General features: G+C 35.8%; 1 protein-coding gene across 1 annotated transcript in view; it reads left to right on the top strand.

Annotated features, from left to right (window-relative positions):
- MAN1A1 (mannosidase alpha class 1A member 1) overlaps window positions 1-21,940 on the top strand; it is a 167,833-nt gene that overhangs the window by 66,798 nt on the left and 79,095 nt on the right. The gene's annotated exons all lie outside the window — the stretch shown is intronic.

The raw sequence follows: 21,940 nt of genomic DNA, 5'->3' as shown, positions 1-21,940 counted from the left end.
TATTTCAATTGCATGTCAGTCAGATTTGTGTGAGCCTCAGCATTCTGGCTGGGGGAAGAGTGGATCTTACCTAGTGTAGTATTTCACGTATTTCAATGCTCCTTCAAAACCGATTTAAGCAGAGCAATAAATGTTTAATGAGAAAAGCTGCTTTACTTTGTTCCTGTCTCCCGGGTACTTTCCTAGCCATAACAAAACAGCCTGCACAACCTGAATGTTCTCTCTGTCCTTAGATTTTATTCTACCATAGATATTTTCAAAGTATATAAATGACTCTATATTCACCCATATCGGTCCTATTTAAGTGTTAAGTTCTTTTCTTCGTTATGGACTCTGTCACCTTCTCAGCCAGAGTAATGAGACTTTCTGGCCTATTTTTCCTCTTCTTCCCTTTTTCCAGGCCCACATCATTTCATTTATTCAGTTTGGTTTAGGATGTTCCAAGCCTTGAGCCAGGGAATCCATATTTTTACAAAGTCATACTGAAAATTGTTATTTTAGTTAGCAACTTTCTGCTCTTAGAATATTTGTCTTTGAGTATCCAGTGCCTGGTATTCTCACTCTTTTTGACATACTTAGGATGAACTTGGTTTTAATTTTCTTCAACATTTATATGGAGGTGAGACGATTTGGAGAAAATAAGAACTGCATCCCTCTATATCTGGGCTCAATAGGATAATTGAGCATACAAAGAAAAACAAGTAACATTTCTTTTAAATATGCATCATGTTTAGTTAAGATATTTTTTCACTTGTAATGGTGTCTTAAGTTTTATATATCCGTTACAAGTGAAAAAAACATCCTAATTAAGCATGATATCTGTGGGTTTGTATAAATTATATAAATATACCCACAGGTATTTTGCCTATAGATAAAATCATTTGGCTCAGATTTTGTAAAGGTACTTTTTTAATCCATATATAGCTAACTTTAGCAAACAAAGTACTACAAAGAACACCTCCATTAAAAATGATTATTCTTTTAGTGTAATTTTTGGTTCCTTATCCCCATACAAAGCATAGTTTTTATTACATCGAGACTTTCTGTATTATAATTATAAAATACTTAAGGTATTTCCATTCTCACTTAATTTTCTGTTTCTATAGAATATACTTTTAGTTCATAAAGATTCATCTATTCAGCATAGTTTTTGCATAACCCGTCCCTAAATGTTGGGTAGTTGGGTTTTTTCCAGTTCCTGTATTTTGGATGAGGTAGCTATAATCAGTAGATAAATATTTATTCTCTTAAGTGGGATTGCTGGGTAAGAAGTGGTTAGTACTAATCTGTTTTCTTATCATTTCATCCTTTTTCCTCTCAGTTACCTCATCACTGACAATTTCTGACCAGTGCACTCAGGGAAGTTGACTATCAGGAATGTGGTCAAGAAAAACTATTTTACCCCAAGTCTGTACTTGAGCTGTTTATCTCAATATCCAAATGAAAAAAAAAAAATTGAACATTCATTAATAGAAAGAACATCAACATAGCCAAATTATTAATTACTTGGTCTCAGATTGTTGATAAAATTTTATACTACACATTTTTATGTAATCAAGGTATTTACTAAGATAGTCTAGGCAAATTTATCTTCCTACATTATCTTATAGAGGGGCTACTAAGTCACTGTAATTTGACATTCTCTTTTCATTGCTTAGGCTCAGTATTTTGAGAACATCATATAAATCACCATCAGAACTAGATAGCCCTACATTGATATAAGATCAAAATTCTTAAATTTAATTATTGCAAAAACAGAAGAGGAATACCATTGGTTTGTGTTACATGCTTCAGGGAAACTACAATTAGAAACACTCAGGAGTAATCAAGAATGCCAATGGAACTGTAAACCCTACCAAAATTACAATGGTAACATGACATACCTGTTGATAAGTAGTTTGACTATAGGGACATATTCAATAAATTTTAAAACACTCTAGCTCATTTAAAATATTTGGTAGTGCCATTAAAAACAGTCGGTCACAAGGTTTTCAGTCTATATAAGAAATGCAAACAATCACAAGAATTACAAACAGGATAATTATAAGATGAATACTAAATAGGAATGATCAGTATTAAATAGAAGTAAAAGAGGTAGTATTGCTCTACTACAAACTCAAGGGAAACTGAAGTCCTCATTGGAGACAGTAAATAGAAGAAGAATATCATTACCCAAAATATGTTCTACAGAGCACTAGTCTCTTTAGATACTTCAGGATAACTCTGTATCCATATATGTACTAAAAATAAATTCATAAAAAGCTACATCTTATATTCTGTCCTAGAAATTCACAATGTACAGAAAAAGAAACTAACTGAATTTTATTTATCCCTCTGTTTAACATACTTCCTTAACTGTAACCTTCCTCCTTTTTCCTTAATGTAACATTTGCTAATTCTGAGTTACAAATACTGTTTCCCAGAACAAATTTTGAGAAACCCCGCTGTAGAATAAGAGTGACCTAAGGAAAAATGGTAATTGAAAATTGGCAAACGCAAAACAAGACATTACAAGAGAAGATGATATATGTGTAAAGTAGCATGTATGAATATACCACATATTATTTGTTTTACGGTAGAAACCAATGACTTTATTCAGCAGAAAGTTAAGTTAATAGGATATAGTAATGCCACATCCTCCTAGTGAGGGCTGAAAAACAAGTTGGAAGTAAGCTCAATAATCACTCTGGGGCATCCTAGAATTAATAAATATGCCCTGTTTTTTCTACCCTTGTCAAGACACAGAGGCCCAGGAGAAAGAAATCAATTGGCCGTTTGGTTTACATGTGGCCCCTTAAGGATCTTGGGGAAAGAAAGAGAGGACATGATAGAAGTCTTCTATAGGGTTTGAATTCAATATCCTTTGAACACGGAGTGTACATAATTCCTGAACAGGAGACTGAGGCCTTATTAAAAGAGTTAGAAGAATAAATGTTTGGAAGCCAAAAAGAGACACAGTATCACTACGGTGAGTAAGGATGTCAGAGGAAACAAGCATATGGAAACTGATAATTTAATAATATACTTGAAAACACTTTTCCTGATTTATAAAACTACTTTATTGTATAAATTAAGAGAGAATGTTTGGAAATACTAAGGTATTTACTCCTCAGGGGAGACATTTGCCTAGTATGTTTTATATAGGTAAACTGGAAAAATAAGACACCAACTACTGGATGCTAAAACAATTGAAGAACTAGCTTTCAATGCAAAAAAGGTAACCAAGACATTGATCTAGCACTGGGGAAATACACATAATGGATTCTTATATTAAATCAGGTAACTCTGCCAGGATATCTTTCATTTCAAGGGAGCAAGATTATTTTTCCCCAAATTGACCAAGAGAAATCCATTGCTCCATACACAAGTACCAAAGATTGCTGAATAGCTTCCAACAAAGAGAAGTAGCTAATGCCCCGAAGTTTAGGAATATCAAGGGAAAAAACATATAGGAAGGGGGTAGGATTATGGAGTGGAGAAGAGAGAAATAAGATGGAGAATGTCAGTTTATTGGTGGAAAGATTTACTGTTTTCTCATAATAGGTTTCAAATATTTGGGCTATTTAGGGGGCTAGCCATCAATTGTATAGAGTGTATTTAGTGATGAATAATTGTGAAAGTGTTTAGAAAGTCCTTAGAAAATCAGGATGCTTTGATGGGGTTCCCTTTCAAACTGTGTCTGCCACCATCCATGACAATAAAGTAATCTTCCAGACCATCCACCGATCTGTCTCCTGCCTTATTCTGCAAAGAAATTAAAGTGACTTACCAGAAATGTGCATAATACACACAAAGCTGTTGAAAACAGAGAATAGAATAAAGTCAGACTAATTTTTTTGTAAAGATTTTTTATTTATTTATTTGACAGACAGAGATCACAAGTAGGCAGAGAGGCAGGCAGAGAGAGGAAGGGACGCAGGTCTCCGCTGAGCAGAGAGCCCGATGCGGGGCTCAATCCCAGGACCCTGGGATCATGACCTGAGCCGAAGGCAGAGGCTTTAACCTACTGAGCCACCCAGGGCCCCCAGACTATATTTTTTTAATTTTTTATTTTAATTCTAGTTAGTTAACATACAGTGTTATATTCGTTTCAGGTATACAGTACAGTAATTGAATAGTTCCATATATCAGTCTGGGTTCAAGAAGACAGATGGAGTCCTTCATCCCCATCATTTTTTTCACACATTCCCCCCACCCGTCTCCCCTCTGGTAACCATCACTTTGTTCCCTATAATTAAGAGTCTGTTTCTTGTTTTCTCTCTCTCTCTTATTTTTTTCCTTTTTTTTTTTTTTGTTTTGTTTTGTTTCTCAAATTCCACATATGAATGAGCTCATACAGTATTTGTCTTTCCCTGACTGATAAAGTCAGAGAACATTAGAGTTACAGGTAAGATTAACAAACATCTGGTATAGCCAAGTAGGCTTTGGGCAGAAATTTGTCTTTGGGTTTCCTAGCAGCCAGAGCAAAAAAGGGGCGAGAATTAATAGTAATTTGGTTTCCTTTTTATAATGAACACTAAAAATTGGATAACATAAAATTACCCATAAATAATATCACCTTATACATACTGAATTTTCCATAAAATGTAGAACTATCTGGTATGGACAGGGAAAAAAAACAAACAGATCCACCAGAAATGCATTAATACTCCTCTCCCCAAATCCTGCCTGTAAAAATCAGGCTCAGATTTATCATCCTCTCTGGCTAGTATTTTAATTATGGACTCTAATAAAGTTGATTTGAATCCAGAAACAAAACATATCAATAGAGAGCATAATTACAAATACACACACACAAAGATTTAAAAAACATGATCATAGTACCCTAAAAGCAAAATATAGTAAGCCTAGAGGTGCCTGGGTGGCTCAGTCAATTAAGCATGGGACTTTTGACAGGCTCAGGTCAGGATTGCAGGGTTGTGGGATTGAACCCCCCAGTGCAGAGTCAGCTGTTGAGATACTCTCCCTCTCCTTCTGCCTCTCGCCCTGCTCATGCTTTCTCTGTCTCTCTAAAATAAATAAATAAAATCTTTAAATAAAATTAAGCCTATAAAATGAATACATGACATATTTGAGCAATGTAGTTAAAAAGGAGGCTTGAAATAATGGCATAATGAAATAGAAAAATTAGGTAACCAAATCCTTGATCAATGTTTATTATATGTTATAGACAATGAAAATTTTTAATAAAATTTATTTATAATGCCATAATCAAAATATAACACTGGGCATAAATGATACACATATTTAAAATAGTGAAATTCCTTAAAATTTTTTAACTAATCTCTTAAATAAACTGGACCAAGGAGTGAATCTATAATATTAAGATAGACTACTCAACAAACAACTGAAGTATAAGCATCCCTTTAAATTCTGTGGAAAGCATTTCTTAAAGAAATAAATCATTTTAAATGTCTATGTTATGAAAAAATTACCATATGGTTAGCTGAGTCTGTATAATTAAAAGAAAAGAACCAAGAAGAAAGAGAAATAATAAAAATTAAGAACATTAAATGCATTATAAAATGAGAAAGGGCTGGATTTATAAAACTTTTTCACCCTCCTTTTCATCAATATTCTCTTTTGGGGGGCGGGGGGCAGAGAGAGAAGAAGAGAAAGAATCTCAAGCAGACTCCCTGCTAAGCGCAGAGCCCAGTCGGGGACTCAGTCTCAAAGCCCTGAGATCATGACCTGAGCCAAAATCATGAGTCAGAAGCTTTACTGACTGAACCACCCAGGCATCAGTATTCTTACCGAGAATAATTGTCTGGGGAAGAACCACTTTGGATGAGGTGGTTAGAGGGGCTCCATCGGCAGGAAAGTGTGTGTGTGTGTGTGTGTGTGTGTGTGTGTGTGTGTGTCGGTGAGATTGGACAGTTGCGTGTGTGTGTGTGCGTGTGTGTCGGTGAGATTGGACAGCCGTGCAGGTAGAACGGAGTCACAACCTGAGAGAAGTCGCTCCGCAGTGATGCATTCTGGCCAGGTGCTGCCCAGTGTTCTTTGCCCTGAGACATACCTGAGACGAAAAACACCTCAAATCCCTGCGCTGTGGATTTTAGTTTCTGGTGAGCAGATGTAACTCATAAACCCAAAGTGGGAAACTTGGGTAGACCTGTAAGAAAAAAGGTCTGTGTTTTGGTTTGTTAGTTTTGTTTTGCTGTGATAGGACGGGAAGGCAGAAAACTGGCTTATGGATATCCACATGACCCACCCATGTCTCCAGCATCCTAGCCCTCAGCCAGTTCTGCACCTTCACCCCAAACAGTCTTGTAATCATGCCACACTTCCCTTCTCGCCAACCGCACTGTCCCTGTGCCTTTATAAATTGAGTCTTTTTGATGTGGCCTACAAAGAAAGCCAAATAACCCAGACTCAGCTTACCTTTTTTGGTTTTGTTCCTTATGCCTCACACACCTTCCTCTCTAACGACAATGTGGATTTTTTCCCCTAAAATTCTCCAAGAGCATCTGCGTGGTTTTTATATCCACATTTGCTCTCCCTAGAACGGCTTTCGCCTGCCCCCCCCACCCCAACCTAGACAGTACCTGCAGTGAGGCCCTCCCTGACTGTCTGCTCAGGCTGGCTCCACTCCTGCGCGGGGAGGTCGGGGACTTCCCTGCATTCTCTGCATAGGCTATTACCATGCTTTGTTTATGACCCTGTTACTTCTTCATCACCCCTTTCCCCAGAAGAATTTGTATAACTCAAAAATAAGGATTAGATTTCTGCTGTCTTTATAGCCCTTTGCTTAGCACTGTATACCTTGAGCTGGAAAATATTTAGTAAATATTTGTGACTAAACCTTTATGAGGCTTTCTGTGACCTCTGTGTTTTAAAACCCCAGCAGAAAAGTCTCCTGCCTTTTAAAGCAAAATCTGTACATTGACAACACAAATAAGCAAATGGCCTGGAAGACTGAGGTAGTGTGTGAAGACAAAAAAAAATTTATATATAACAAGGGGACTAAAAATGGGCACAATCTCTAATCCCCGGGTAAGCCCCTTACAACTCTACCCCACTCCCCACCTCAAACCACCCCCCCACTGACCCCTGCAGAACATCTTACTTTTTTTAATCTATTCTATAAATGCTGGTTCTGTGAAGGAGAAATTTTTGAAAACCAGAGAGCTAGAGGCAATATCAAAATTTAATTAATTACCAAATATTATTGGTCATTTATAGTGGACCTTTTCTTTCTTTTTTCTTTTTTCTTTTTTTTTTTTTTTTTTTTTGGGGGGGGGGGGGGGGGGAGGGAGGGGCAAAGGGAGAGAGAGAGAAAATCTTCACCAGGCTCTACACGCAGCATCAGGCTCTGATTTTATGACCTGAGATCATCATGACCTGAGCCAAAATCAAGAGTCTGCTGCTCAACAGACTGAACCAACCAGGCGCCCCTGTAGCGGACCTTTTAAATAGAATTGACATTGGAGTATTTTGTGAAATTTTGAATCTAAGAAGAAATTATAAAAGATAAATGGGAAAGGGATGATATAATATATACTTGCTTAGTTTGAGGAAACTATTCAGCTAAAACTTTTTTAGCCATTTAATGGTACACATATGCTACTTTCCTAAAAAAGAACAATTTTAATCATATTTACTAAATGATATTGATTGTCTCCTTATGTTATTTTGTACTAATGTGTTTGACCCTATGATTTCTTAGAAGTTTGAATTGATCCTTACATGTACTTCAGGTATTAAATTTACTATTTAGCATTTACTATTGAAATTTTTACAAAAGAAAGGAATATGATATACTGAATAAGTATTTTTACTTAAAAAGGTTCAAAGTCATACTAGATTATAGTAATTTTGCTTATTAAATTTCCGTGGTTAATGAGTTCCAGCTGTCTCTCATTGAATGTATGATTAGAAGTTTAATTTGTACTTTAAAAGAAATCTAGGAATATATGGGATTGATTATAAATAATATATATTTTAGTCAAATGAAATGACTACTTTTTTGTCCTGGAATGAATGACTAAAATCATATCTACTCCTTAACTCAGGTTTGCTGTATATGTTTCTCTATTTATGAAAATCTATACTGTATTTGTGATTGTTTTCAAAAGCATAGAAGTTTTATCTGCTCTAAGAACTTTATCTCTACAATTCAGAAAAGGAATTCTACAGTTTGCTAATAATTCTTGCTCTAAAACTTTTTCATGCTAATGTATAAATGGCAGAAGCTGGTCTGATTTCTGTCTGATTATAAACCAAGTAAGAGTGCTTGGCTCCCCAAGGAAAGGGAAAGTCAGGAAAGTAACTTGTTTCTTTCTTTTTTTTATTTTTTATTTTTTTAGTAAACTCTGCCTCCAGTGTGGGGCTCGAGCCCACAACCCCAAGATCAAGAGTTGCATGCTCTACCAGCTGAGCCAGACAGGCGTCCCAGCTTGTTTCTTAATGAAATATTTGTATCCCTTTTAGTTTAGCACAGTGCTTTGTGCATAGTAAGCAAACTATAAATTCACATTGCTAAGTGTAGACCTAGCTTAGGATGTAGGGACGACCTCAAAATTTCAGTGATTTAAGATAATATGCTCCATACATTCTGTGTTCCGCCCATGTCACGTGCTCTGCCCATGACTCTCAGCATCATCCATCCAGAGCCCAGCTGGTGGAGCAGCTGCCGTCCAAATCATTTCCATTTGCCAAGATGGGAGTCATAGAGTTGGAGGGCAGGGATGGAAAAAGAGAATCTAGTAAATGCACACTGGCTTGTAGTGCCTATGTCAGAAGGACACCGGTTACTTCAGCCCACATCTCATGGACCAGAGCAAGTCATGTGGCCACTGTAACTTAAGAGGTTGGGGGAGGAGATGCATTGTACCACCATATCCCTGGGAGAAAATTTGGTAGACAGTGTTAAAGACTGCCACACAGGTTAAAAATATATATACCCTTCCCAACCACCAGGAGTAGCTAAAGATAGGAATTTGTGAGGAGAGAGGAAATTTTCCAAGAAACTCCAAACAGGAATCTGCCTGTACCACAAGGTACCTTGGTACCTATGGCACCAAGGTCGTAAGTGAGTGGAGTGTTGTGTCTCGGGATAGAAATATTAGTCTTCAGTAGCTTTTCAAGTGAAAGGCTACCCCTTCAGCACTTGTCTACTAAGATCATCTGCTTCTCCAAGAAATAACTTCTAATCTAGACTTCTCCCCTAACTTTCCAAATTTTAAACAGTAAAGTTGACAGACATAAGCTACCCTATACAAAAGGAATGCTTGTCGTCACCATTGCTGTTGTCTGTTATGGGAGTTAATCATTTCTTTTTAGGAGCACTGTGTTGATCAGACATTGAGGACTTGGTGCTTCTCCTTCAACCACTTTCTTTTTGATTTAAGTGTTCCTCAGACCAGTCATTTCTCATTTTACAAAAGTCTAATGAAAGAGATGAGGTAATATATTTATATTTATTTTGAATCATTTCATAATTCACAGTGTCTGTTAAAACCAATACTCCAAATCATTTTTTTTGCTGTCTGAATCCTATTCATATGGATTTCTAAGACTAAATGTGTGTGTGTGTGTGTGTGTGTGTGTGTGTGTGTGTGTGTGTGTGTGTGTTTTAAACAAGTTATGTTTTTCCAGGAATATTCCTGTGTGTTCTTTTTCTTTTACTTGTGGTGTCCTTTAGAAGGGTACCAAGAGGTAGCTATAGCAAGGAATTTAAAATGTAATAGGGCTAGTAGAAAATTCCTCAGAATTGTGATAATTTGCCATCTGGTAAGTTCACTTATTTAGTGAATCAGCAGATGTTTATGGAATACCTGCTTTGAGGCATTGCACTTGGTGGTGCAGAACCAAACAAAAGAAAGACAGTCTCTGCTGATAAATATTAATTCATTTAGGTTTCACAACAATCCTATAAAATAAGAAAAGGTATTTTTATCCTTATTTTATGGAGGAAGAAACAGAGCAAATTATTAAGCAACTTGCCCAAAGGCATGCAAAGTAGCAGAGCTGGGCTTCAGACTCAGGCATTCTAGCTACAAGATACCAAGTAACATCTAGACATTAGGGATGTCAGGCTCTAGCCTGAACTCATGAGTCATCTACAGCTAAATGACAACTAAAGAATAGAAGGGAATGGGCTTGCCCAGAGCATATACCAGACTTGAGAAAAGAGGGCCTTAACATGTAAGTGTTAGTGAGAAGAGGGGACTAGAAAAAGAGACTGAGATGTGGTGATCCCGGAAGTAGGAGGAAAACCAATAGAATGTGATTAACCAAAAGAAAATAGTATTTTGAAAAAGGAAGAAGCATTCAGCCGTGTCAAAGGCTTCTGCTAGGGGAAGTTGTTATAAGGACAGAAAAATATCTTTGGGACATTACAATATAGAGGTCATAAGTGACTTTAGCAAGAATACTTTTGATAGAGTAATTGCACAGAATCAAAATTGGTTTTGATTGAAAAGGAGAAGGTCTTTAAGAAGTGGAGGAAGATGGGATTCAGAGGACAGATGGTTCAGGAAGGGGTCCTTCCTCCACTGCAGAATGAGAGTAGAGGAGAAAATCGGCATATCAGTGACTTGGTAGATTAAGTGGTGGAGATGTGAGATAATTATCATCCGACGGCCCCTGTTAGCTATATGAAGAAATAGGAGAGGACATCCGCCTAGACTCAGAGAGAGGACAGACGTGGAGATGAGTGTGTGTAATATAGAATTGTCATTCTAGAGAGGGTTGACTAGAGAAACCTGGTAGAGTTTCTGGATGATGTCTAGGTTGTGACCATGAACTCGTGGGGGTATCAGGTGTCTATTGCTCAGCAGTTCATATGCAAATATGGAGAAGATAGGTGATCGGCTTTAGTTGGGTTTTGCTCCCAGATGTGACAGAGACAAAGAAATGCATGGGTTTGGAGGTATTGGCAAAAATCTTACTGAAATTACAGACTACGAGTATAAAACAAGTATGAAGAACAGCAGGTGAATGATGGGTAGAAAATGAGCTGGTTAAATTGTCTGAAGCTTAGTTAAAGTATACTTAAAGTATACTTAGTTGAAGTATTAGTAAAATACTTGAGGATAATGTTTGTTTTTAACTTAATAACTGAGCGTTACTTTAATTTGAGGTATCCAATTCCTCTAAAGCAGTACAAATATCGATTAATTCCAGGGTCCTGCAAAATGAGGAAATCCAAGAGTTTTAATGGTATAGGCATAGAATACAAGAATTTTTTCACAGCTCATTATTCTAAGCACTTTTGTTCTGTTTTTCATTCTTGCCATTAGGTACGTGATCAGGGTTAGACCAGATAAGCAGAATAGCTGGTCACGATTTTCTCTTAAATTCCATGTGGTTGAGACATTTACTTATTTTAATAATTTTTTATTAATTTTTAACCTTATTTTAATAATTTAACCTTATTTTAATAATTTTTTAAGTTCTTTATATCATAATAGCCATAGTTCTAATTTATAAATCACTGTTAACTTCTTTGTCTCAGTTTTTATGGCTAACAAGGTATGTAGCTATTAAATAGGGGCTTCTGACTTTAGCCTTCTCTCACAGACTTCTGGTCGACTAAAAAGTACACTTATTACTCAATTTAGACTTAGCTGCTAATTCAGATAACAACTGTAGCATTTATGTTGAGTTTCTGCTATCTAATCTTTATGACTATGTAATGCTTTATGACTAGTCTTAGAAGAATACTAACCCAGAGTTAAACTGGGTTATAGTGGATCTTAAAGCTCTGTCATTTCATCAGGCACACAACTACTAACACATTTAGTGACTTATGACTCACATCTTTATTCAGCAAATATTATGTGCCATCTTTGGTTATCTTGAGCATCTATTATGTGCCAGGCCATGTTCTTGTCTCTGAAGGATTCAGCAATGAACAAATTCAACAAAATCCCAGCTCTCATGAAATGTACATGCTAGTAAGATAATATGATAAATTAGTTTACAGGGTAATTTTAGATAGCAATAAATGCTGTTTAGTAAATCCAAGACAATTGTGGGATAAACATTGATATAGGGGTAGGAAGATGAGCTCTACTTTAGGTTGAATTGGAGCCAGGACCTAAGTGACACTACTGAAGATTTAGAGAAAAGAACATTCCAGAGGACCTTGAGAGTTGAATTTATGATAGCTTTTCTCTTAACTTGGGGATGCAGAAGAAGAGGAGGAGGATGGTGGTAGTGGTGATAATGGTGGTAATAAGACTGTTTTTTAAGGGTTTATCATGGGCCGTTATCAGTACTGGAGAAATGCAAAATCTCCATGTTGTAGCAGTGAGGCTCTGAGCACCTGATTCCTGAGTCACACAGGTGGTGATAGAACTGGGATTAGATCCTGCTCTGTCTGCATCATGACCCTGCCCACATAGTATTCCCAAAACCAGAGTTACCAGAGTTCGTACCACAATCTTCTTCTCTTACTCACTTCCTCATCTTTTCGACATCTAAACTTCATAAAATGAGCCAGCAGCAATCTTCTATAACTTGTGAAATCCTTCACTTCCTGAAAAACAAAAAATAATTAAGGTATGAAAGCCACAGTGTGTGATACATTCATAACCCTTGTGAGATTATAGCAGATTTTTATTCAAGTTGTGTTTGAAAAGATTTATTCATTGCATTCATGTCATTTTCCAAAACCAGAGACAAAGTTGATTTTTTTCCAAATAGTTCTTTAGTTGCATTCTTATTTTCCTTCTCTTGTGTTTTCATTCCCTTACCTTCTTTATCAGTAGAATAAAATGCTTCTCATTGTCTAGTGACTATATGAAGCAAAAACCTTGCTATATATAAAAAACATCTATGTAATTTTTTAGCAACAATCTCTCTTTTTACTCTGAATTAGTATCAGATACAGTTCAAAATGTTGATAAAGTTTATATCTATATTTCATTGTGACACTGTAATGGTTAAGGTATGCATTCAACTTTTCCTTTATAGGTAAGACATATATTGAGGATGGCAGTATTTGAGAACACTGAATAATATACATAACTTAGAAAAAGGAATCATTTTCAATTTTTGAATCATATTTTCTGATAAGTAGGAAGGAGAAAGTACCTTATTTCAAATGAAACTAAAATATTTTGGCTTTATTAACAGACATAAATTGTGAAGGTTTACCAATACAATTGGAATGCTTTTATGTAATTAGAGAATACCAAAAAAGATTTAAAAATAGCTCATGAATATACCGTATGTTGATAGCACTTTAATAAATTTCTCCTGACTATGAATAAAAATTTGGAATCCTGTTGCCTATTTGCTTTTTCTATTGTATCCACTAAACAAAGAAAGAAAGGAAAACTCAGATTTATTGTCATATATCATAAAGGAACCTGCAAAAAATGATTAAAATATCTACTTCTTATAATCATTAAAGATTTACAGTGAACCAGCATTTAGTAGAATGTTTTCCTTTAATTTTGTTAACTGTTGTCAAAAGACAAGACTCAAAACTGGGGCCCCTAAGGTTTAACTGAGATTATATCCAGTGACGTGGCATACCACTAGGGGTTTTTCCTGGGGGTCTATCCACTGTGGAATTTCAGGGTGCCACCTTAAGAGTTTAGTTGGTATGCAGATAAATGAGCAGTTCTCACACTTTCAAGTGTTGCCAGTCTCATTTCACCAATGCTTGGCATTGCACTTTCCGTTGGTTTGACTTCATTCCTTTCTTCCATGTTCACACAGATGCAGAATAATAATTTACTCTACAAATACTCAAAGTAAAATACCAACACTTCAACTCCCCTGCCCCCTCCCCTTTTTCTATCAAATTAGCAGAAACTAAAAACTATGTTAATACCCAGTTTGGTGAGAGTAGGGCAAAAATTCACTCAGCATTGCTGAAGGGAATGTAATTCAATATAATTGCTCTGAAAAGCTATCAAGCGTATGCATATAAGAAGATCCTTAATAAAGATATTTATTTAGCTTCAATTATTCCACATTGGGGAATCTATGCAAAGGAAATAATCCAAAATATAATCTTATTATGTCTAAAGCAGTTAATGGATGTATTTTAAGTACTCATTAAATAGGAGACATCTCAAATACCCAATAGGAAGAGAATGATGGAACAGATCATGAAATGCCCACGTGATTACATACTGTGTGGCCATTAAAATTTATTCTTGCTCATTTATTTAATGGCATGGACAATTATTGATACCATAAATAAAGCAAAATATGAAATTTCTTGTATGATATAATTTCAGCTATGGAGAACAGAGATTAATTACATAAGAAACTTCTTAAATATAAATAATATTTGCTTCTGACTGGTATAAGATCTTTCCTCGGCCCTTTTGTTTTTCGATACTTACCAGATTTTCTATGATGAACTAGTTAGTGATAATCTTATGATCAGAAAAATATTAAAAATTGTAGTAGACTTGGGGAAATAAAATCCTTACCAAATTTTTGCCACTAAACTTACTCAGGATTCAGTTGTTCTAGTCTCTTTAGATTTAAATTTTTTTAACTTTTCTCACAAGAATCCAGCCTGTAGAATCTTGAAAGTCACCTTTTTTCCCTTCTGACATCTGTTTCATGAAGAAAATGGCTTTACTCAGTGATAATTGAATTTCCCTCTTTATAGTCAATTTATAGATTTTCATTTCAGGTGGTGGTTTATTTACAACAACATCTATTCAATGTTAATATTATCCTCAGTTCACACAGAGATAGCGGTGACACAAAGCTTAAGTAGACAGATTGGTCATAAAGTCTTACGCAGTCTCAGATCCAACTCCCTAGTCTTTGAATTACCAAAGCAGTATAAAAAGACAAGGGCTAATTATAGTACGAAGACTTTTTTGTTATACATGCACTCACGTATGTGTGCACACACACACACATCAACCTAATGTGTGATACAAAATAGTGTGTAGACTATTCCATATTCTAATATGTGTGTGTGTGAATATAGGAGATCTCTGCATTTTCCATCATCACCATATACAAGGCAAAACAACAGAATTATTTTTGTTTAGTGTATGAATTCATTAGTAGAGTTTATGTTCATTACTAACATGGAAATCTAGGAACACTGAGGCACTTGGCACAATCTGTGACTTTGTTATTTTCTCCAGGGTCTAATTGAAAGGTATTAGGGAAGACATAGCAGAGAGCCTTTCTCCTGTCGTTATAGCGGTAAATATCCCTTAAAAAAATATCCCTTAAAAAAAATATCCCTTCAAAAGCCATGCATGCTTGTTTGAGGAAGAAGAAAGAGAAAGGCTGTTCAGTAATGGCCAGGGAAAAAAGAAAACCTTGTCTGAGAGATAAAGGAGGTGACTATAAAGAGGGGAGCATACAGTTTACCAGACACACTTGAGGTTTCTCAAATCTAAATCTAGATTCACTTTATGATGGAAACCCAAGGTAATTAGCAAGCGTATTTTTAAAACTTGAACTATTTTGCTTTATTTTTCAAAATCCAAAACAATTGTGATTATATGACTATATGACATGAATCAATAGAGCTTCATCATGGGCATACAAGTATTAGAAATTTCTATATTTTTGAAATAAATTTCTTTAAAAAATGTTTGAGGTATCTATAGATGTGCTAAAAAGCCAACAGTGTCTTTTCTCACTTGGTTCTCTCCTCACCTGAAAACTCTGCCTTTTCTTCCAGCCATGGGCTGTCTACATGTCTGAGATCCTGTAATGGAAGTAAGATTTCTGTAGTGATCCTGAGCCTCTCTCTACTTAAAATTATATTTGTCAGGGAAATTGCCAGATTTTGAGCCTTTAGATAAACAATTTGTAAATTGGCTACTTGAAATATTCATTGTACTAAAGTTGTCCATCTAATAAACTTAATAGCTCTTAAGAAGTGGAAAGAACATTATTTTTGGAATCTGAAATCCTTGGATGTTGACTTTACCTCAAGCAAGCCCTTTTATCACTTTCAGATTTTTTTCATTGATTTAAAATAAATGGCTACTGTCTTTTAAGCATCCTCTAAATCCAATGTTCCAGAACAATAATACATTGATTTTCAAGTTTACAGAATGTTGTAAATTTGAAGAGGGGCATGGTGGGAGTTTTCTCCCCATGTCTCAGATCTTCTTAACTCATTTTTGAGTGTAAACACAATGACTGCTTCTGGTGTAATGTATTTATGCTTTCTGTTACCCAATGCTTAGGCTGCCGGATATGTAAATCGCTGGGAATGAAAAAAGGTAGGAAAGTTGGACATCTTCATGCCCTAGCAAAACCTTGTGTTCTGTGCAAGAGAAATGCTAAAAAGCAGAGAAGCTGCAAAGGAAACAATGAACTGCTGTAGACACAGAGGCAAATTAGGAACATGCACTGATTCCTACGGAATAGTTACATCTTAACTCCTTCTTTACCCAATATCCAAATGCTGTTTGCTTTCCATTATAAACAGATATCCTATTTGAATGCCAAAGTCAAGGTGAATTCTGGCCGCTGTAGCAAAAATGAGAAAGAAGGATTTTATATTTTGTAAAATTGACTTTCAGGTGCAGAAGGTACAGGCAAACTTATCAGCATGCAAGAAATAAGACAATATTGCCTTCAGGAGCCCTTCCTGGTGAATCTATTGTAGAATAAGCTTGAGTCAACCAAAATAACAGATAGTATGCTTCCATTTTTATGAAATGTCCTAAATAGACAAATCTATAGAGACAGAAAGTGGATTAGAAGTTGCCTAGGATTGAAGAGGTTGGAGGGAAATGGGGAGTCACTGCTAATGGATATGGTGTTTCTTTATTAGGGGTGATAAAAAATCTTCCAAAATTTATTGTGGTGAATCAATTTAGTGTGACAATACTAAAACCACTGAAACATACACTTTAAATAGCCAGATTGTATGATAAAAGTGTTAAAAGGAGAAACATTGTAGTTATGAATTTTAATTGGAAATATTAGTATGAACTTAGGAGATATTTTGACTTAAAATATATAAATATGCATTTACATAGGTGTATGTGTGTACCTATTTAAACACATTTTTTTAGGCCTGAAGAAACCCAGAAATAATGATGACTTCAATGGTCATGAGCACCCAGACTGGGTCTTAAGTTCCTCCTTCTTGCTAACTAGGGCTTCTTGCAGAAATGGCTAAAATAGAAAATGTGCAAGACTAGTTTGAAACAGCTCATTAAACAAGATAACAAAAACTACTACAATAGTGTCAAAAGGACTCAAGAGCCAACTTAAAAGAGGCTTCCACGGGCAAATATGAGAATTTTGTTTTAGTAAAAATTAGAAATGTAACAGATTAAAATCCACTAAGTAAGTTTAAATAGATAAGTTCATAATAATATTAGAAAGCAAAAACGGTTCTTCACCTTCAAAACAGTAACGGGGAACTTACGACCTTGAAAATTGATAAAGGAAAAGAAAGCATTTATCTTGCCCTTTCTGTATGAACTGTATAACTGGTAACCAAGTAGTAGATAAGCAAAGCATCTCTTAATAAAATTATTTCTGTTAATAAATGAAAGTAAAACAATCAAAGTAGAAAATCACCAATTTTTACAACCTCCGAGGAATTAATGGATCTAGGCCATTATCATCAACAGCTGCTAATTTCTCAAAAGGAGAGCTAACCACGTATGTACCTCCTGATAAAAGAATATATCACCTTGAGTCTTGCCAAAGGGATCAAGTCTCTGGATCCAGCCTCCAATTTGTCAAGAATACAGAGAAAAAACAATGTGTTGAATTACACTACACAGGCATGAACATAATGTGATTCCTGTTGTTCAAATAACTGAAATTTGTCCAGATAAATTAGAAGGAAAAGAAAGATGAAAAGGGAGAGTCTGTGGTTTAAAAGAGGTGTAAGGGACACCTGAGTGGCTCAGTTGATTGGGCTGCTGGCTCTGGATTTTGACTCAGGTCATGATCCTGGGGTCCTGGGACTGAGCCCCATGTCAGGCTCCATGCTCATCGAGGAGTCTGCTTGAGGATTCTCTCTCTCCCTCTCCCTTGGTACCACCCCTCATTCTCACTCACGCATACGTGCATGTGCTCTCTCTCCAAAAAATAAATAAATCTTTCAAAATAAATAAAAATAGAAGAGGCTTAAAAGGTGTAGGTTTTTTTTGTTTGTTTTTTGTTTTGTTTTGTTTTGTTTTTTAAGTCTAAGGATGAACACTTGGTTGATAAAGAAGTAGAAAAGAACCAGGATGTGGTTACTTTTGGGGAGAAGGAAGGAGCTGTGGCTGAGATGGAACATACAGAGAGCCTCTTGTGGGGCTGGCAAAATCCTGTCTCTTGATTCGTCTTGACTCGGATGGTAATTACTAGGATGTGTGTCTTATGATGTTACACTAGGCTATGTACATTTTGTATGTGTGTGTTGGGGGGAAGTCTCTATCTCTGTGTGTTTTTAGAATTTAAGTTTTTAAATAAATTAATAACAAAAAAGATTGCCCAGAAGGATAGTCAAGCTTGGTGGAATCAATCTTGAATCTTGGAATCTATTTTGCGTCTCTTTCTCTCTCTAAAAGAATGTTTAATATATTTGAGTTAGTTTGACACATATAAATTGTAGATTATATTTCAGACATAAAACAAGCAGAATTGAAATATAAAGTATATGTAAATATTCTACATGTCTTAAAGTGCTGAAAAGATATTTTGATAAATGGCATTCATCTTTTTGCTTGATAAAAAAGATCACCCAAATAACCTGAAACAATTTTTTAGATGTGATAGTAAATTTTCAAATCATAAGCAACTGTATACTTAATAGCATGTGCTGTGATTAACATATATTGTACAGAGAACACTAAGCCATCCTTTCATTAATTCTTTCTTACAACACATGTATATACTTTTGTTGAGAGTTGTTCTGAAACTTGGTTTCAGAAGCATGGAGTAACGATGGTCGAGACCATGAACTCTAGTGCCAGGCTTGGTCATTCAAATCGCAGCTTTACCTTTTTTTTGCTTTGTGTGAACATAACGAGGGATGATAACCTTTCCCACCTCAGAAGCTTGGTTAAAAGATTAAGTGACTTAGATGTAGACATGCAGAAAAGTCACTGGAATACACTGAATGCTATAAAAGCATCAGCTATTACTACTTGGCCAAAATCATTTATGCAGTTCAGTCTTTGGGAAGTTATACGGCTGAAAGCCACTTAAACATCCTCATTCCTGGCATCCCTGAACTTGGATGTTCTCACTAAATGATTATGTTTTCATGGAGGTCATCATCCCAGTATGGACAGTAATATAAACAGAGGATGTTGTTCAGATTTTATGGTTTATGTATGAATATTTACTTTTAATATAGTTAGCATGTTAGAGATAACTTGGAGTGAAATCTCTCTATATTCTTTCTTTATATCTTGAAATTTTATCAGTTCACAGTATAAATGTGTTTTGTTGCAAGACCTATAAAAGAGGAAGATGTTTAGGACAGAGGGAGGAAGGCAAGAAAGCAAAGAATGAAAGAAAAGGAGGGAAGGGAAAGGAAGAAGGAAACTCAGGGAGAAAAGGAGCTGCCTCAAGATATTTGATTTGTGATCCACTTTACTGAAATGCATGTGGTCTGTGATTGTAATTAGTTGTGTGATTACTTTATGTAAATATATTTGCATTCCCTAGTGAAAAGTCTTTTTTTTTTTTTTAAGATTTTATTTATTTGACAGAGAGAGAGAGATCACAAGTAGGCAGAGCAGCAGGCAGAGGGAGAAGGGGAAGCAGGCTCCCTGCCTAGCAGAGAGCCCGATGCGGGGCTCAATCCCAGGACCCTGAGATCATGATCTGAGCCAAAGGCAAAGGCTTAACCCACTGATCCACCCAGGCGCACCCCTAGTGAAAAGTCTTCATTATGACTTTTTTTAAGTGTAAAAATTTATTCAACCAGCACAACACCAATATATGTTGATCTTACCACCACACCCCACCCCCAGTATGGGATTCTAAACAGTCATTGATAAACGGAGTATATCCTGTAGAAAGAATTTGGAAATGCCTCGGGAAATTTTTTAAAGGTTTACATATTTAAATTTTCCAAGTTTCCTGAGGGATCCAGAAATCAAGAAATATTTACAAATATCCATTGGTTTCCTCTTCTTTCCTGCTGATTTCCTTGTTAAGAAATTTAATGAAAAGAAGCCCAAAATGTATCTTAAGAAAGTTGTGCATAAATCTTCTTCCCACCATTAATATAAGACAAGCCTCATTTTACAAATGTTTCTCAATTACATTATTCCTGAACTATAACAGTGGCATAGCTCTTACTGTTGAAGATAATTGTGGTTCTTTTATGTTTTTAACCTTGTACGATTAGTCCTGTGCTAAAACAGGGTTAGTTTACCTGTAAACTACCACAAATAGATACAAGAGCTACTTTACATATAAATGTCCCTTCAGAACTGAATACTATTGTGTGCTGATTTGCTGCAGAGTCTGTATGAAGGGAGAGAAAACTAATAAATGCTGTGTTGTGAACCAGTAATTAGATTCTCAATGTGGTATAAAGTACTCACAGGAGGTTTGTTCTCAGCCTCATAAATTTGACCGTATCTTTCCATTCTAATGCTATTAAGTGACTTAGAGACATGACTAACAGTAAAATAAGCCCCTAAACCAGGGCAGCAAGCAAGTAAGACGGAAATTATGCAGTGATGACTGCCATTCATTTAGGAATTGGCTGTCCCATTTGCTCTTAAATATCAGGCGAACAGCAAATGGAGGGCTGGCTGTTAAACTGTGAATTCAGGGTCACATGGCTTCATACCTCTTGTGCAATTTGCTAAACTTAAAGATTATTAAAGATTTTCACTTGGTTCACTGCAGAAACCATGTAATACCTGTGGTGTTATATAAATATTTGGATGAAAGTATTGTTTCCAATCAATTTATTTCTCATTCTTACTGAATTACCTGAGTCCTCCTACATTCAGTGCTTCTCAAACTAATGTATATCCAGCGCCACAGGAAGGCTTATTAAATACAGATTTATGGTGCCCCCTCCCAGGGTTTCTGATTCTGTAGTTTGGACGGGAGCCTGATCATTTGCACTTCCTGCACTTCCGCAGATGCTGCTAACCTGTTATCCGTCCACACTTTGAGAACCACTGACCTCAAACCATGAAACCTCTTGCTCAACAGGATTCCTTTAAAAAAAAAAATTTTTTTTAATTTTAATAAAAAAAAAAAAAAAGCTAAGAAAATAGACATCCAGATTTGGCTGCCACCATTGTTTAGGAAACCCTGGCCTAATTTACTACATCAAGTATATTGAGGGAAACATTTCCTCTTTTGGGAATTCTGATGGAGCTCCTTTCCTAAAATCTAACAAACATTGTATCAAATGGAGCATATCAAAACCCCATATCAAATGGGGTTTCATTTATATGAGGGAAAACTCTAGGTAAGTGAAGCAAATAGAAGAGCCCTCTCATAATCCCAGAAGAATATGTGACACAAATTGCTGTCCTTATTCTGATATTTAATGAAGATTTTTTAAATTTTTGTTTTTATTTTTCTATTATAACCCCTAAAAAAAAAAAAAAGATAGTTGCCATTTTCCATGGGTCTCAGTCATTTATCTTCAACAGTACTGCCTTATAGTGACTAAAATTAGGGTCAAAGTTACAGTACACCCTCTCTCACTCCACTCTATTTTGTTAACAGATGAAATTTTCAGTGATTATCTCAAGTTTTTATCTAGTCCATGGCTCCTTGTTTTCTATTAGAAGGGCTTGACTCTTTTTCTTTTTCACCTTGATTCTGTGGGTCTACTGCCCGGCCCTTACACTGCATTTAGGACTCCAAGGTGTCTTCTCCCACTTCTATTTTATCTTAAATGCCATGTTTTCTCCACTGCGCTTTACCTCAGAACTTTGAGTCATGCTTTCTGCCTCCCCCCACCCAACTTTACTGAGATGTAATTGACCTACAACATTGTGTAAGATTTAAGACATGATGATTTGCTGCACTTATATATTGTGAAAGG

This window comes from Lontra canadensis, unplaced genomic scaffold (assembly GCF_010015895.1).
Source record: "Lontra canadensis isolate GAN:19392208 unplaced genomic scaffold, GSC_riverotter_1.0 scaffold23, whole genome shotgun sequence".
In the NCBI taxonomy this organism is placed as follows: Eukaryota; Metazoa; Chordata; class Mammalia; order Carnivora; family Mustelidae; genus Lontra; species Lontra canadensis.
This window is presented reverse-complemented; position numbering and strand designations above follow the sequence as displayed.